The following is a 16,629-nucleotide window of genomic DNA, read 5'->3' on the forward strand; positions in this document are numbered from 1 at the left end:
TTAGGGATAAATGAATATAATGCCAAGTATTGAACAGAAATCATTTTGCCACAATATCTCATGAAACATGCTAACAAAAATTAAAGTATTTTTCATACTAAAATTGACAAAACTTCTCTGAAGAAGCAAAGATATTGGCTCTACTAGATAAAGGTTTTAAATCCATTCCTTTATATTCAAAAGATAAAGAACTATACACAGAAATTAAAGAAGACTGGCATTGTGGTGTGTGTCTATAATTTCAGCATTCTAGGAGACTGAGGCAGGAAGATGGCACATGGCATCCCATCCTGAATAACACAGGAGGTTCTCCAGATCACCTTAAAGTCAAAAACAAATAATGAAAGTGGGGTAGATTATAACTCAGAGTGAAGGCTCTGGGTTCATGCTCTAATACCACACACACACACACACACACACACACACACATACACACAGAATCAGGTGGAATAATGGTGTTCAATAGTGAATGCTAATAAAAATATAAAAGGAACCAACTAGAGATTTGGGCCTGATCAATATAATAAATAAATGAGAACTCACTAGAGGATTTCAACAGCAGTTTTTAACACATAGAAGAAATAACCAGTGAACAAAAATGAAGTTTAACTGAAATTATCCAGTTTAGTACAAGAAACAAAAAGGCTAGAGGCATAGCTTATTTGTAAAGTGTAGCTCAGTGACATGACACCTGCCTGGCAAGTGCAGGGTCCTCAATCTGATTCTTGGTATGAAAACAAACAAACAAACAAACACCCCACAAGCTAAAGAAACTATGGGCAAGAGAATATGAATCAAGTGCATATAATGGGTATTCTATAAAAACAAGAAAGAAAAGAGACATAAAGAATATTAAAAAATAAATGAGTAAAAATTCTAGATTGATTTAAACATTGCATACTACTAGCATATATGAAAATAGTGCAATTAATTACAGCAATATAACCAATTAATGTGTTGATCAAAAAAGTAAAATTGAAGAGAAAAAAAGAAATGGTTGAAAATTTCACTAATGTGCAGTTAATATACACACATCTGAAATTTGCAGCCAACTCTAAAAAACAAATATAAAATAATTCACACTGAAACACATTATAATAAACTTATTAAAAGGCAAAGAGAAAGAGAACTTTGAAAGTATAGAGAAGTGACAAATCTTGTGTCCAGTGACCTTCTCCCAAACTGGGAAACTCAGCTGGCAGCTGGAGTGAGTCTGCATGCAATCCCGAGCCCTGGGGAGACTTTAAGATCATCTCTTTCAGAGCTCAAGGACCTACCCAGAGCCCAGCCACACTAGGCTATGCTTAGCAGGATTCAGGCCTGCCCAAGACATGCCCAGTGACCTTCTCAAACTGGGAAACTCAGCTGGAGGCTCAGGTAAGTCCATCCGCAATCCCAAGCCTCAGGAGACTTTACAATCTTCTCTTCCAGAACTCAAGGACCTTTCCAGAGCCCAGGTACACCAGACTAGCCTTGGGAGGTTTTGTGGACCAACTATATTATGTCCAGTGACCTTCTTCAACTACGGGATTTGAGAGCAGGTGAAGTGAGTTCTAGGGCATTGGTCTTTGCCTGGGGAGAGGTTTAACCAATCGTCCACAGTGGTTATGTGCCTGCCCAGCTACCTGGAACACTGAAGGTGGCATAGGAGGGCCTGAGGGCTTAACTGGACCAGGCTCAGCAATCTCCATTCAGTCCCAGGAGCCTAGGGCACAGGAGATGATTTCCAACACATCCAGGGGAAGCCTTGGGATGACACTTGAAGCACAGAAATATAGGAAAATGACAAATCAAAAGACCAAAATGCAATCTCAAACCTCCAGCCCATCTCAAGAAACCGTAGGAGCTATGTACATAGAAGAAAATATATGCCATACACCTGAATACCTGAAATAATAGCAACTGAAATAAAGAAGCAACTCCAGGAAGCTTTAAAGGAATTCAAACTAGAAATAATCTCCTAGGTAAAAGAAGAAATGATAAAAGAAATGAAACAGATGCTGAACATATCTAAAGAAGACACAGTTAAAAAATTGAAGGAACTAAAAAAGGAAGAATCTTTGGATGAACAATATAAGAAACAAACAGAATACATAAAGCAGATACAAGCAGGAAATCAAAAATTCCATTGAAAGTTGTAAAAACCACCTGAATGAAAGTGAAGATAGAATTTCAGACTTTGAAGACAAGATTGCAGCTAGTGAACAGGAAAAGAAACATATTTTAAAAATAACAAGGAATCAGGAAATAATAATTCAACAGCTACAAGATGATGCAAAGAAAAACAACATATGATTGATAGGGATAAATAAAAAAGAAGGGGACAACATAAAGGATGTTACGAGGATATTTTAGAGAAGGAAATGCTGAAAATTTCCCAAACATGAGAATGGAAACTGACATCAGGATCAGTGAAGCATATAGAACTACAAATAATCATAACCAAAATAAAACTATACCCAGACATATAATAATCACAATCCCAGAAATCACACTTAAGAATAGAATATTAAAAGCTGTCAGAGAGAAAAGACAGATCACCTACATAGGGAAATCTATCAGAATCACAGCAGACTTCTCAGCACAAACAATAAAGTCAAGAAAAACATGAAGTGAAGTATTTCAGGTCCTAAAGGAAAATGATTTCCAACCTAGACTGATGTACCCTGAAAAACTGTCCTTCAAAATTGATGGAGAAATAAGATACTTGCATGACAAAGAACAGCTGAAGAACTTCATGATCACCAAGCCAACCTTGCAAAGAATACTGAAAGACAGTTTAGATACACTTAGCAAAAAACCACTAAGCAAAGCAGACAACTAAACAGAAGGGAAAGATAAAGATTCAACAGCAGAAAGATAACATGCCAATAATAAACCAACATATAACGGTTATAACCATTAATGTAAATGGTCTCAATGCACAAATTAAAAGAAACAGACTGGCAGAATGGATCAAGAAACAACATCCAACCTTATGCTGTCTACAAGAAACCTATCTAATCCTAAAGGACACGCACAGATGGAAAGTCAAAGGATGGAAAACAATACTTCATACAACAGGAATCCCCCCAAAAAGCAGGGGTAGCTATTCTGTTTGCAAACAATGTGAACTTCAAACCAAGAATGATCAGAAGAGATAAAGATGGTCATTACATACTGGTTAGGGGAAAACTTCAGGAGGAAGAGATAACAATCTTAAATATATATATATACACCAAATTCCCGAGCACCCAATTATATAAAGCAAGTATTAACAGAAATAAAAAAAAAAACAAATTAGCAGTAACACAGTTAACAGGAGACCTTAACACACCACTGACACCAAGGGGCAGATCAACCAGACAGACAATCAGCAAAGAGATAACAGAACTGAATCACACCTGTGAACAAATGGACTTGATAGACATATACAAAGTGTTCCCTCTAACAACATCAGAATACACATTCTTTGCAGCAGTACATGGGAATTCTCTAAAATAGACATATATTAGCCCACAGAACATATTTATAGAAATGCAAAAGAGTTGAAATTATCCTATGCATGTTATAAGATCATAGAGCCATGAAATTAGAAATTAATGATAAAAGATACAGCAAAAATCCCACAAACACATGACAATTGAATAACACACTGTTGAGTAATCAGTGGGTCACACAGGAAATTAAAAAAGAAATTAAACAAAACCTACAAGCAAACGAAAATACAAATATAACTTAACTGGAATCTGTGGGATGCAATGAAAGCTGTTCTCAGAGGAAATCCTATTGCACTAAGTTCCCACACCAGGAAAACAGAATGAATACAAATAAATAACCTGATGCTATACCTCAAACATCTAGAAAAAGAAGAGCAAGTCAAGCCCAAAGCCAAAAAAAGGGAGGAAATTTTAAAAATCAGAGCAGAAATTAATGCAATAGAGACTGAGAAAATGATCCAAAGAATCAATGAATAAAATAGTTGGTTCTTTGAAAGAATAAATAAAATTGATAAGCCCCTAGCCAACCTTATTTAAAAAAGGGAAGAAAAAGCTCAAATTCATACAATAAGGAATGAAAAAAGGTGAAATCACTACAGACTCTGTAGAAATACAGAAGATGACCAATACCTATTTTGAAAACCTCTACTCTCATAGGTTTGATAACACAGAAGAAATAGATAGATTCCTAGAAACATATGAAGTACCAAAGCTAGGTCAAGAAGATGTAAAACTGCTGAATAACCCAGTTTCATTAATGAAATTGAAAATGTAATTAAGTCCTTACCTACAAAGAAGAGCCCAGGCCCCAACGGATTCACTGCAGAATTCTATAAGAAAGAGAAAGAAGACTTAATGCCAACACTCCTCAAACTCTTCAATGAAACTTAAAGGGAAGCAGTCTTTCCTAAGTCATTCCTGGAAGCAAATAATCTCTAGTACCAAAACCTGAGAAAGACCCAACCAAAAAAGAGATCTACAGGCCAATCTCCCTAATGAACACAGATGCAAAGTCGTCAATAAAATATTGGCAAATAGGATGCAGCAAATCATCAAGAAGATTATACACCATGACCAAGTGGGATTCATTGCAGGCATTCAGGGATGGTTCAGCATACATAAATCAATAAATGTAATCCACCATTTCAATAAAGCCCAAAAGTAAGAATCACATGATCATTTCTATAGATGCAGAAAAGCTTTTGATAAGGTCCAACATTCTTTTATGATAAGAACCTTACAGAAAATTGGAATAGATAGTATTTACCTCAATATAATAAAGGCCATCTATGATAAACCAACAGCCAGTATTATACTAAATGGCCAAAATTTGAAGGCCTTTACTTTAAAATCAGGCACAAGACAAGGATGTCCCTTATCACCGCTGTTATTTAATATCATCCTGAAAATACTAGCCAGAGTAATTAGACAAGAGGGAGAAATAAAAGGGGTAAAGATAGGAAGATAAGAAGTTAAATTATCATTATTTGTGGATGACATGATACTCTACATAGAAGACCCCCAAAACTCCATTGAAAGACTCCTAGATATAATAAATAAATTCAGCAGTGTACCTGGATACAAAATCAATACTCAAAAATCAATAGCATTTCTATATACTAACAACAAAATCACAGAGAGAGAAATAAGAGAAGCCACACCCTTCACACTAGCAACCAAAAAAATGAAATATTTAGGAATTAGTCTCATGAAAGAAGTGAAAAAGCTATATAGGGAAATTTATAATACAATGGAAAAATAAATTGAAGATGATCTCAGAAAATGGAAAAAACATCCCTTGCTCATAGATAGGAAGAATAAATATTGTGAAAATGGCCATTCTCCCAAAACTGTTATACAGATTCAATGCAATTCCAATAAAAATACCATCACCATAGATCTTATAGATCTAGAGAAATCACTCCTAAAATTCATCTGGAACCAGAAGAGACATAGAATAGCAAAGAAGGTTCTAAGCGACAAAGGCAAGGCAGGAGGCATCACAATCCCTGACTTGAAGTTATACTACAAAGCAACTGTATTAAAATCAACATGGTACTGGAATCAAAACAGAGCTGAAGATCAATGAAATAGATTAGAAGATACAATCACAAATACAAACACACTCAACCACATTATCTTTGATAAAGGGGCCAAACATGTTCACTGGAAGAATAACAGTCTCTTTAATAAATGGTGTTGGAAAAACTGGCTCTCCATATGCCAAAAACTAAAACTAGATTCATGCCTATCACCATGCACTAAATTAAAATCTAAATGGATCAAAGATCTGAATATTAAAACAGAAACACTAACTCTATTGGAAGACAAATTGGATAAAAACCTTGAAGACATAGGGGTAGGTAGAGAATTCATGGACAGGAATCAAACTTCATGGGAAATACCTTCCTGAATCAATAACTGGGATTGCCTCTTATTAAAAGTTTTCTTCACAAGGGCTGGGGGTGTAGCTCAGCGGCATAGGTGCCTGTCTGGCAGGTGCAAGGTCATGAGTTCAATCCCCAGTACCGCAAAAAAAAAAAAAAAAAAAAAAAAAAAAAAAAAAAATTCTTCACATCAAAAGAAATCTCAGCATAGTGAAAAAGAAAACTCACAACTGGCAAAAAATCTTAGTGAACTGTCCCTCAGACAAAGGACTTCTGTCTAAAACTTATAAAGAATTAAAAAAAAAATCAGACCCCCAAAATTCAAAGATCCAATCCAAAAATGGGCATCTGAGATGAATACACAATTCTCAGATTAAGAAATACAAATGACAAATAAATACATGAAAAAAATGTTCGTCATCATTGCTCATTAGAGAAATGCAAATTAAAACCACACTGAGATTCCATCTCACTCCTGAAAGAATGGCCAGGATCAAGAAAACTACCAACAGCAAATGCTGGAGAGGCTGGGGGGAAAAAGGAACTCTCCTGCACTGTTGGTGGGAGTGTAGACTGGTGTAACCATTGTGGAGGTCAGTCTGGAGATTTTTCAAAAAGCTGTAATTGGAAGTCCCATTTGTTCCAGCTATTCCACTTCTAAGCATATTCCCAGAAGAACTGAAAACTTCATATCACAGTGATATATGTGCATCCATGTTTATAGCAGCACAATCTGTAATAGCTGGATCTTGGAAACAACCTAAGTGTCCATCAACTGAGGAATGGATAAAAAAGTTGTGATATTTTTATACAATGGAGTACTACTCAGCTATAAAGAATGATAACATTGAGATATTTATAAATAAATGGATGCAGCTTGAGACTATACTCAGAAGTGAAATAAATCAAACCCACATGTGTAAATACTGAATAGTTTCCCTAGTGTAAGAAATGGTAAGAATACATAAAAGTATGTGGTAAACATTATTCCTCATTATATTGCTTTGAAGCCTTATAATGTTTTCATTCATTGCTGGAATGGTTTTATTCTGGGATGTTTGATTTTATTGTCTGTGATGGTATGAACAGTTATTTTGAAGAAAACAAGACATCATAATAGCTAGTGATGATTTAATGTCATCTTTTTTTGAAATCCCACCAAGCTTTTGTTCTTCTGTCTCCATTGGTTTATCATGTTGTGTCTTATTGGATTTTATTATATGTGATTGTATAAACAAAATTTTTATAGACAAGGAGATATTATAAAAACCATTGTTGGTTTTCTGTTAGTTGGTTCTAAATACCCTGTAATACTTTCATTCTCTTGAATGGTTTTACATTGTCATGTTGTATTTGTTGCTATAATGTATGAAGTTATACTCAAATGTTTCAAGGAAAGAGACACTATGGTAGCTACTATTATGTTGGGTTATCTTGTGGTGAAACACTATGTTGCCTAAATTGTTCTGTTCTCACCTGTGTTATTATGTTGTTATGTCCTCTTTTATCTTAATCTTCTTTTTAAAAAAATAATTAAAAAAAAGAAGTGACATATCTTTTGGAAAGGATTTAGTGTGAAATTAATAGCCAGATTATCATCAGAACCCAGGAGACCACACAATGACCACATTGTTCAACAGTTAAAAGTAAACAGTGTGAATGAAAATGTTAATATTTGCCTACTCTATCTTTCAGAGATAAAGGAGTTTATCACCCGTAGAACTTCTCTGAAGGAAACATTAAAACCAAACTTTTGAACTGAAATAATAGTAATTGGATGCATGAAAATGAAATAAAGAATTTTAGTAAAGGAAAATAAATAAGAAAATGCAAAAGCCAGTAGCATAAGTTTGTGTTTGTACTCCAATATATTTTCCACATTAATTACAAGAGAGTTGCTTAAAGTTAATATAATAAAGGGTTCATATATGCTGCACATTTAAAGATGGAATTGAAACGAACGTAGGAGAGACAAACATGAATAGGAGAAGAGATTTTGCATGTTACTGTGGCGTACCAGTTACAACCAGATGACTGAATTTAAGATGTCAGTTGTAAGCACATATGATTTTGAGATATCAAAATCATATGTGAAGCAGTTTGAGGAAGAGAACACAATGGTAAATCATAGAAATACACTAAAAGAAATAAGAAATGGTATGAAGGAGAAATGAGGAAAGGTGTAAAAAGCACAAAAGAAGTAGAGGAAGGGTAGAATACATCATCCCGTTAGTAATTAAGTTAAATGTAAATGAAACTCAAATCCAATATGTCAAGGATGTTGTCACAGAAAGGGTTAACTTTGACATGCAATTATCTTGTGCTTTAGCAATTATGTTACTTGCATGGTATTTTCATATTTATTTCAGGACTTGCATGGAATTTCTTTTAAAATAATTAAGCAAAATCCAAAAAAGATCAGAGATAATACCTATAATGGTGGTCAATTGATTTTTAGAAGAGAAACTGAGACCATCTAATGAGGAAGAAATAGTACTGTCCTCTAACTAATACTACCTACAGAAATGAATTAAGATTGAAGAACAACCTACATGTGATTTAAAGTTATACAACTTTTAGAAGAAATCATAGGAATAATAAAAATGATCTTGGGTTTGTACTGTAGTTTACATCAAGAATGTCCCCAGAGGTCTCCTGTGTTCACAGGACAGGCTAGAAGAAGGTGGTTGGATCTCAGGTATGTTTACTCAGGAGCAGAGCTGTATACCAGAAAGGAAGAAAATGATGAAAACAGTTCAATAATGAACTCTTAGCATGGGCATCAATAGCACAATAAATACAATTTTAAAATAGATAAATTAGGCTTTATTCAAAGTAATAACTGTGTAATGTAGCGCATTACTATAGAGTGAAAAGACAACATGAGGAATGGAAATCTAAATTATATATTTATATCAGTCATGTGCCTAAAAAGAAAAAAAAAAGTAAGTCTTACAACTCAACAAGAAAGAAATAACCTAGTGAATTAATGGTCATGGAGCTGAGTGTCATTTCCTCAATGAAACAGACAAATGCAAAACAAATGTGTGAAGAGAAATCAGAACAGTAAGGTACTACTGCATCCAATTAAGGTGTCTCCATTAATAACAATAGTGACAATTAGACCAAAGATGAGAACAAACTGGAGCCTCCACACTTTGTTGGTAGAAATGATGCACTCATCACGGGGAGCTGTTTGACAGTCCTAACTCCCCAAATGACTATGATCACACAACTCAGAAGTGAAACTCCTGAATAGAAAGGCTCACAAATACTGAAAACAGTATATATACTGCCGAAGTATAGATGAATCTCAAAAACACAATGCTCAACGAAAGGAGCCAAGCACAAAAGGGCATGTCCTCATATTTAATTTGCATGGATTATCCACCCTGCATAAAACAGGAAAGCTGATGGAAGTAAGTTAGTGGCAGCCTAAGATTATAAGGCAGGGAAATCCTGAGTGGAAGTGAATGTTCCATGCATGCATAGAGAGTTTTCTTCTGGGTGAGGAAGATGTGTGGGCAATAGAGCCAGCGTTGACATAACAACGTGACTGTGCTAACTGACACACAGTTATATATTTTAAATGGCTATTTTGTTATGAAGAATTTGACTGTAATTTTAAAAAGGATGAATAACAAATCTGAACAACTTGTAATATATTATTTCCCACAGCTGACAAGAAATGAGTAAGAAAAAGGAAGGAGGGTAGAAAGGAGCAATTCAATAGCCACGTGTAAAGTTTCTATAATGTGTACATCTTGTGATGTTCTCTTTTTATCATCCTATTACTCTAAGAGCAAATCCCCTACCTTTCTATATAGGAAAGAAAATTTTGGGAAGCCATGGATTTGGTTTAAGTCTTTCTCCTTCCACTTCATGATACTACAGTATATTTTTTATCTGCTTGTGGAATAAATGCTTTCAGTGAATGTCTTCTCACATATCTTCTACAAAGGTTTGCTTTTGGGGCTGCATTTTTGGATCATATTTCCTTGGAAAAAGCCTCTTTAACAAATGATACCGGAGAAACTAACTTTCCACAAGCCTGAGAGCAAACCTACACCCATACACTGAACTGAAATCAAAATGGATCAAAGATCTAAATATTAACGCAGCAACATGAAATCTGCTGGAAGAGAGAAAAGGTAGAACCCTTGAAGACACAGATGTGGGCAAAGACTTCATAAACAAAACCCAGATAGCATGGGAATTATTGCAAAGAATCAGCAACTGTGATCTCACCTGTTTTAATTTTTTTTTTTTTTTTTGCATAGCAAAGAAAATCACTAAAAGTGAAGTGACAACCCACAGTGGGAAAATTTTTGCCATTTCTTCCTTAAAAAAACTAATATGTAGGATAAAGACCCCCCCCCAAATCGCATGCCTCCAAATTTAAAGACCCCGTCCAAAAATGGGCATCTGAAATGAACAGACAATTCTCAGATAAAGTGCAAACAGCAAACAAATATATGAAAAAATGTTCCACACCACTGGTCATTCAAGAGATGAAAATTAAACAATATTGAGATTCCATTTCTTCTTAGGAAGAACATCTATTACCAAGAAATCAACCAGCTACAATTTCTTTTTTTGTCTTTTTCATTTTTATCGGTACCAGGGATCGAACTCACAACCGCCTGCTTGCAAGGCAGGAGCTTATGCCGCTGAGCTAAATCCCCAGCCCCTACAAATTTTTTATATGATGGAGTACTGCTCTGTCATAAAAGTAGTAAATGAGCCATTTCTCGGTAGATGCATACACCCTATGATCATACTCTTAAATGAAATAAATTAAACACACTTGTTTAAATATCACAGTGTTGCTCTGGCATGAGAAATCAGAATGATAGCTAAGGACCAAAATATATAATAGATATTGAGAAATAGAAAAAAAAACGTTTAAATTGGAAGGGGAACAAGGGGTTGGGAGGGAAGGCAGAAAGGGAAACGAAAAAGAAGGAAAAAAATGGGAACAAACACTTTGTAAGTAAGGAGAAAAAGGTGGTTTGAAAGGAGGGGTGGAGACTGGGGAAAAAGAAGACCCAAGATATAACAGATACAGTACAAATTCCCATGATGCATGTCATCATTATGTACATCTAAAATGTACAAATATAATTAGTGTTTAAAAATGGAAAAATAAAATTTGTCAACAATGTTCTTCTTTTCTTTGAATTGAATGTTCTTTCTCAAAAAACATAAGCATCACATTTCTAACAGAATTTAGTTCTATCTGTAAAAAAATGCCGTTATAATTCCACTTTTTATGAATCCAGGTGCTTTTTCGTGGTTCAGTGTTATTTATTTTTTTTACTTCACTTTGTCTTTCTGTCTCTCTGTGTCTCCTCTTATTTCCTCCCCTGCCCTCCCTTCCTCTCTCCTACTCACTCTTCTCCCTCCCCTCCCCTCCCCTCCCCTCCCCTCCCCTCCCCTCCTCTCCTCTCCTCTCCTCTCCTCACCTCTCCTCTCCTCTTCTCTCTTCTGCTCTCCTTATCTCTTTTCCTATATCTTCTTCCAAGTGATGGTATTAGCATATCTTCTAAAAAAATAAATCAAATCAAGTATATAAGTCTAGTAGTAAACTCCCTTCCTATGACTGATGTGATTTTCTTTTGAATATTTGTAAGGCAATGTATTTATAGAAAGAATGAATCATATATATGACTCTGAAAATAAATATGCCGGTAGATTCTGCATTCAGGAATTCATTTACTTGCAGAGTAAGAATAAAAAAAAAAGAAGCTGGGTGTGGTGGCACACATCTGTAATCCCAGCACTTGGGAGACTGAGGCAGGATGATCACTGTGAGTTCAAAGCCAGCCTAGCTCCTTACTGGATTCAAATCCAGCGTGAACTACATAGCGAGACCTTGTCTAAAAAAAAAGAAGAAAGAAAGAAAGAAAGAAAGAAAGAAAGAAAGAAAGAAAGAAAGAAAGAAAGAAAGAAAGAAAAAAGAGACTTGTGTATTGAGCATGAAACAGACTTTTAAAAATAATGTTCTAAACAATACAGCTTAGCAACTACATGTGTGACTTTTACATTTTATTAGGCATTGTCAATAATAAAGATAATATTCAAAATGTACTGGAGAATATTTGAAGATTAGCTGTACATTGCATTATGTAAGGTTCATCTGAAGATCCGGCATTGTGGGGCAGGAGCCCTGGACCTACTCCCCACGAGATAACAAGAAACTATTCTTTACAAATGAGAGCAAGATTGAGGAGGGGGTGCAAAAAGAGTACAAAATATACTATGATGTGCTATCGTCTTCCTTTCATGATAGTCAAACATTAATTTAGAGATATCAATACTGGAAAACAAGTCCTAGTTAATAATATGTAGGAATTGTAGACAAATAATATATTAAAATAGGCCATAATTCAGCAGTAACTTCTCCCACACTGAGGTTCTTAGATAAGTTTCTTAGTTCTAAAGGATGATTAGGGCTGGGATCATCTCTAGGTGGCAGAGCCCAAGGGTGGTATGTGCGAGGACCTTGATCAGTTCCCAGTAGTGACTAAAAAAATTGATGAATAAAAGATCGTTCCTCTTATCTCTTTAAACAGTCTTACTTAAAGGTTTCACTGATTTAGAAATAAATTTTACCCAGGTTATTATAATCAAAACATTTAATTATTAATAACAAAAGCATAGATATTTTAACTTCATTGTAAGTAAAAAAGTAATGTCCTATTGACAAAATAAACATGATAGCAAATGACATGTTTTCAAACGCATTTTCATTTCATATATTCTTAAATATTATTGAAAGCTTATTAAAATCATTTATACAGAAATTTTATAAACTACATAAAAGTTTGATTTTTATTCTCTGAATAATATTGAAGATATTAAAGTTACAAAACAAACTAAGGTACATATTTTACATGCTAATATTATATTAGAAAATTTAACTCAAAATAAATTAATTTACCTTGAGGTAAAATGATAATGTACTTAATATTAGCTATCCACTTTGTGAGAAATGAAATGATTGTTAATTGCTGAGACTTTTTGTAGCATAGCATCTTTTTTTGATAATGTAATCAAGAAAAAGTTGCTGAAGTCCCTGAGTATGTGCATGTTTCTCTGCAGATAAAGCCCACACTGGAAATGCAAGATAACACTTTTTATATACCCGAAAATCAACAGTTAGCTTTTGATGAACAACAAAAAAAAAAATTTCTAAAGCCAATGGAAGTTCTTTTTCTGAAAAGGTCAATAGCGATTAGAAAACAGAAAAAATACATGGGCCAAACAAAAAAGAAATGGCTATAAAAGTTTAGAATTTATAGCTTAGAAATATTCATGTTAGCTGAAGGGCATTTGTACTCTAATATTTTATTGAACCTGTCCAGTTTAATTATTAGTAGGTGTTAACAGTTCAGTAATTGTGTTTGGGTTCATTAGACCTTACTATTAATTATGATGCTCCACTACACTAGTATCTAGCAGAAAATATCAGGTATCCAAATGTATCTTCCAATGTGAAATTGCCATTGCATAATGCTAGCCATTATTAAGAATTAAAACTCCATTATAACATGACCCTGACAGTGCTACTATATTACATTATTATTGTTTTTTAAAATTTATTTTATGTTTGGTGCCAGATGGGTCGAGATTACAGGGGGTAACTTTGTCTCAGATCATTGCTCCTGGTCAAGCGGGTTGTGAAGAAAAGGGTGAGGTGAGTTTACTGCCCAGGAGTCTGAGCAGGCAGGAACTGAAAGGAGGCTCAGGAGTGTGTGGAAAACACTGCTGCTGAAAACACACGGAAGGCAGAGGCCAAGCTGTCTTTGAACACGGTGGACGCTCAGAGTGTCTGAATGTGGAAAAATCCATACAACCAGACAGCACCGCACTCAGGTAGAATTGGTCACACACTCATTCAAGCCCGAATGGATTACTGAGCTCGTAGTGAGCTCTAAGCATGGTGCTAGGTGCAGCAAGTACAATACAAAAGTAACTGGGTTTCATTAGAAAATCCACACAGCTTTACCAACACTGTGACATCTGAGGCTGAATAAAATGATAAAAACTGGAAAGCCGAAATCCTGGCAGACACACTGTGCAGACTACCCCCACGTGTACATACAGTGAAAAATACCCAGATGAAGCTCCTCTTTATGAAATAGTCCCCCAGAAAAATCTAGAAGATAATGGTGTCACAGACATTTTATAATTATTAGCTCTGCTGTGGAGGAAGATTTTGGTATGCTCATGATCTTTACTGTAGTGACAGCGATGCAAGAAAAATTAAATGAAATAGTAGACCAGTTAAAACAAGAAAACAGGAAGAAAATAAACTAAAACAGAAGCAGAGAAGCACCTATTGCCTGGCACTGCTGCTACCACTGAGAATTTTTTATGTTAGAAAGTCAAGTTGGACACAGAACTCTTAGAAATTAGAAAGAAATGGATGAAAGAAGAACAAGCAGGAAAAAATAAACAGTGGCAAACAGCTGTTCAAAACAGATCACCATCTTGATACACCTGATCTTCAGTTCCTGGAGGATGCAGGAAGCGGTGTGGGGCAGAGGACTTTTTGTTCCAGGAAACAGGAGATGTGGGGCTGGAGGACGTTGAAGATGATGCAGACGACAGTCCTGCAGATGCTGGAAGGACAGAGGGATGAACCGTGTTCATCTCCTGAGAGGCTCAGCGATTACAGCAGCCATCACTATGCTGAGAGGGTTTTCATTTTCCTTTCTTTTTCTTTTTGCTAAGAAAAAAATAATTTTCAGAAGAATATTTTGTTGATAATTTTCATCACTGAACTTTGTACACTGACTATAATACTTCATGTATAAAATGTTCACTTCCTCTTATTGGTGATATTTAACATTATTTAATGTGGGAGGCACATCCTACCCATACCACCGAGGCTTGGAAATGGGCTTCTGCTGGGTGCAGTGCATAAGTGGGTTTATTATTCACCAGGAACTGGAATGACTCCTAATTTCTATACTGGTTACTTTTAGATTGCAAATAATGGCCTTCATATAAGGAGTGATAGCACTGAGATATATAAATAGAATATTTAACCTGGGTTCTAGTACCTTAACACAGTGAATTTCAGTTTTAACAGAACTAGAAGCCCAAATTATAGGCAACAATAAAATGAACTTTGTCACTGTAAAGAAAATAACTGGGGGGCTGGGGATTTAGCTCAGTGGCATAAACACCTGCCTGGCAAGCACTGGGTCATGAGTTCAATCCCTATACAAAAAAGGGGGGGTGCAATAAAGTAAAAAACTGAGTTTTGAGTCTCTGTTATATTTGGAAGATACCCTCTATTAACAAAAGAACAGTTCATTTTAACCAGAAGTAGAACACACACCTGGAGATTTCCCCTTGGGGTCACCTTTCAGAGCTGGTGGGTTAGAATCAGTGATCATCTAGCTGGACACCATAGCCAGGCCTTTCTTCCTCTTTCCTTATCTACTTCTGACCTCCTTGATTGGCTGTATGTCCCTCTTGGCACCTCAGATATTATGCTTGACTGCAAAAGCAGGTCTTAAAATGCAGTGGTCCTCCATGTAGTCTCTTGCGTGGACAAGAGGACTCAGTTCTCTCTGGTCAGGAGAATCTTGACACACACACAGCTTTCACCTGTTCATGTTGAATGCACCATGAACAGAAGCATAGGTTACTAAGCAGTAGCCAAGCCCACCTAGGGGGTGAACACAGAGAACTCAGGGCTGGTAAATGGCTGCTTCAAATACTTTCAGAGTTCATTTTGCAAATGTCCCTTTTATATTATCTCTAATATTTTCCATATATTTTCTTAATAAACACCAAGAGTACAGTAATTGACCTAAGGAGTTCATGAGGGATTTTTCTTTTGATACACAAAATTTATTTTCTTCTAAAATAATAGGATAGCAGGTCTTTACTACACCGTGGCTTATAAGAACAAAAAAGAATTACTATTAAGGACTTAATTGTAGAAGTATGATTAAAATAAATATGGCATACAAAGTCACACTCTGAAGCTCTCAAAACTCTCTCTCTCTCTCTCTCTCTCTATATATATATATATATATATATATATATATATATATATCATTACAATAGAAGAAAATATATTAATAAATAAAAAATAATTGAATGAAAGTAATATAATATCAAGTATCTTTCTTTAAAAAAAAAAGCCTATATTGAGTATTTTCAGCCTTCATTTCCAGCAGTGTTATTTTCAAGGACGGATTATGTTTTCCAGCAAAACTTTTACTCTATCACATCTTCCTCTGCCCTGTCCACTCCATAAGAACATGCATATAATTCTTATTGGAATCATGATCATCTTTAGTTAACAGAACTTTCAAATAACCAGCAAGTAGAAAATACTGTTCAATTTAGATGAATGGAAAGTTGCTTGCTTTTTACTATGCAACTGTATACTCGCAAGTAACAGCCTAAAATGAAGTTTTCTATTAATTTGTGGTTTCAATCTGGATATTTCAGTTTTTTCTACATTTTTAAGTGTAGAATTTTTTCATAACTTTTGCCTCCTGGTGTTGCCCCAAATTTCTCAAATCAACCTCTGTCTTTAACTTGGGTTCCAGTATCATATCCAGACTCCTGCTTAGAGCTACATCTCCCTAAGCATTAACATTGTGGAGTAGTCAGCCCCTCCCTTGCAGAGACTCCCCAGAGATAAGGACTGGCATGGCCCCTCTCCCTTCCTCTCTGTCCTTACTTCCATTCCAACATTTTTATCCAGGTCTCTAACAACAATTCTCTCCCCA

General features: G+C 35.3%; 1 pseudogene; it reads left to right on the plus strand.

Moving 5' to 3' along the window:
- The first annotated feature begins 1,331 nt into the window (after positions 1–1,331).
- On the plus strand, positions 1,332–14,513 carry LOC100733354 (RWD domain-containing protein 1-like; annotated as a pseudogene).
- Positions 14,514–16,629: the final 2,116 nt, after the last annotated feature.

The sequence above is a fragment of the Cavia porcellus genome, unplaced genomic scaffold, assembly GCF_034190915.1.
Source record: "Cavia porcellus strain 051 isolate PalLab524CR breed Dunkin Hartley unplaced genomic scaffold, mCavPor4.1 scaffold_4, whole genome shotgun sequence".
NCBI lineage: Eukaryota > Metazoa > Chordata > Mammalia > Rodentia > Caviidae > Cavia > Cavia porcellus.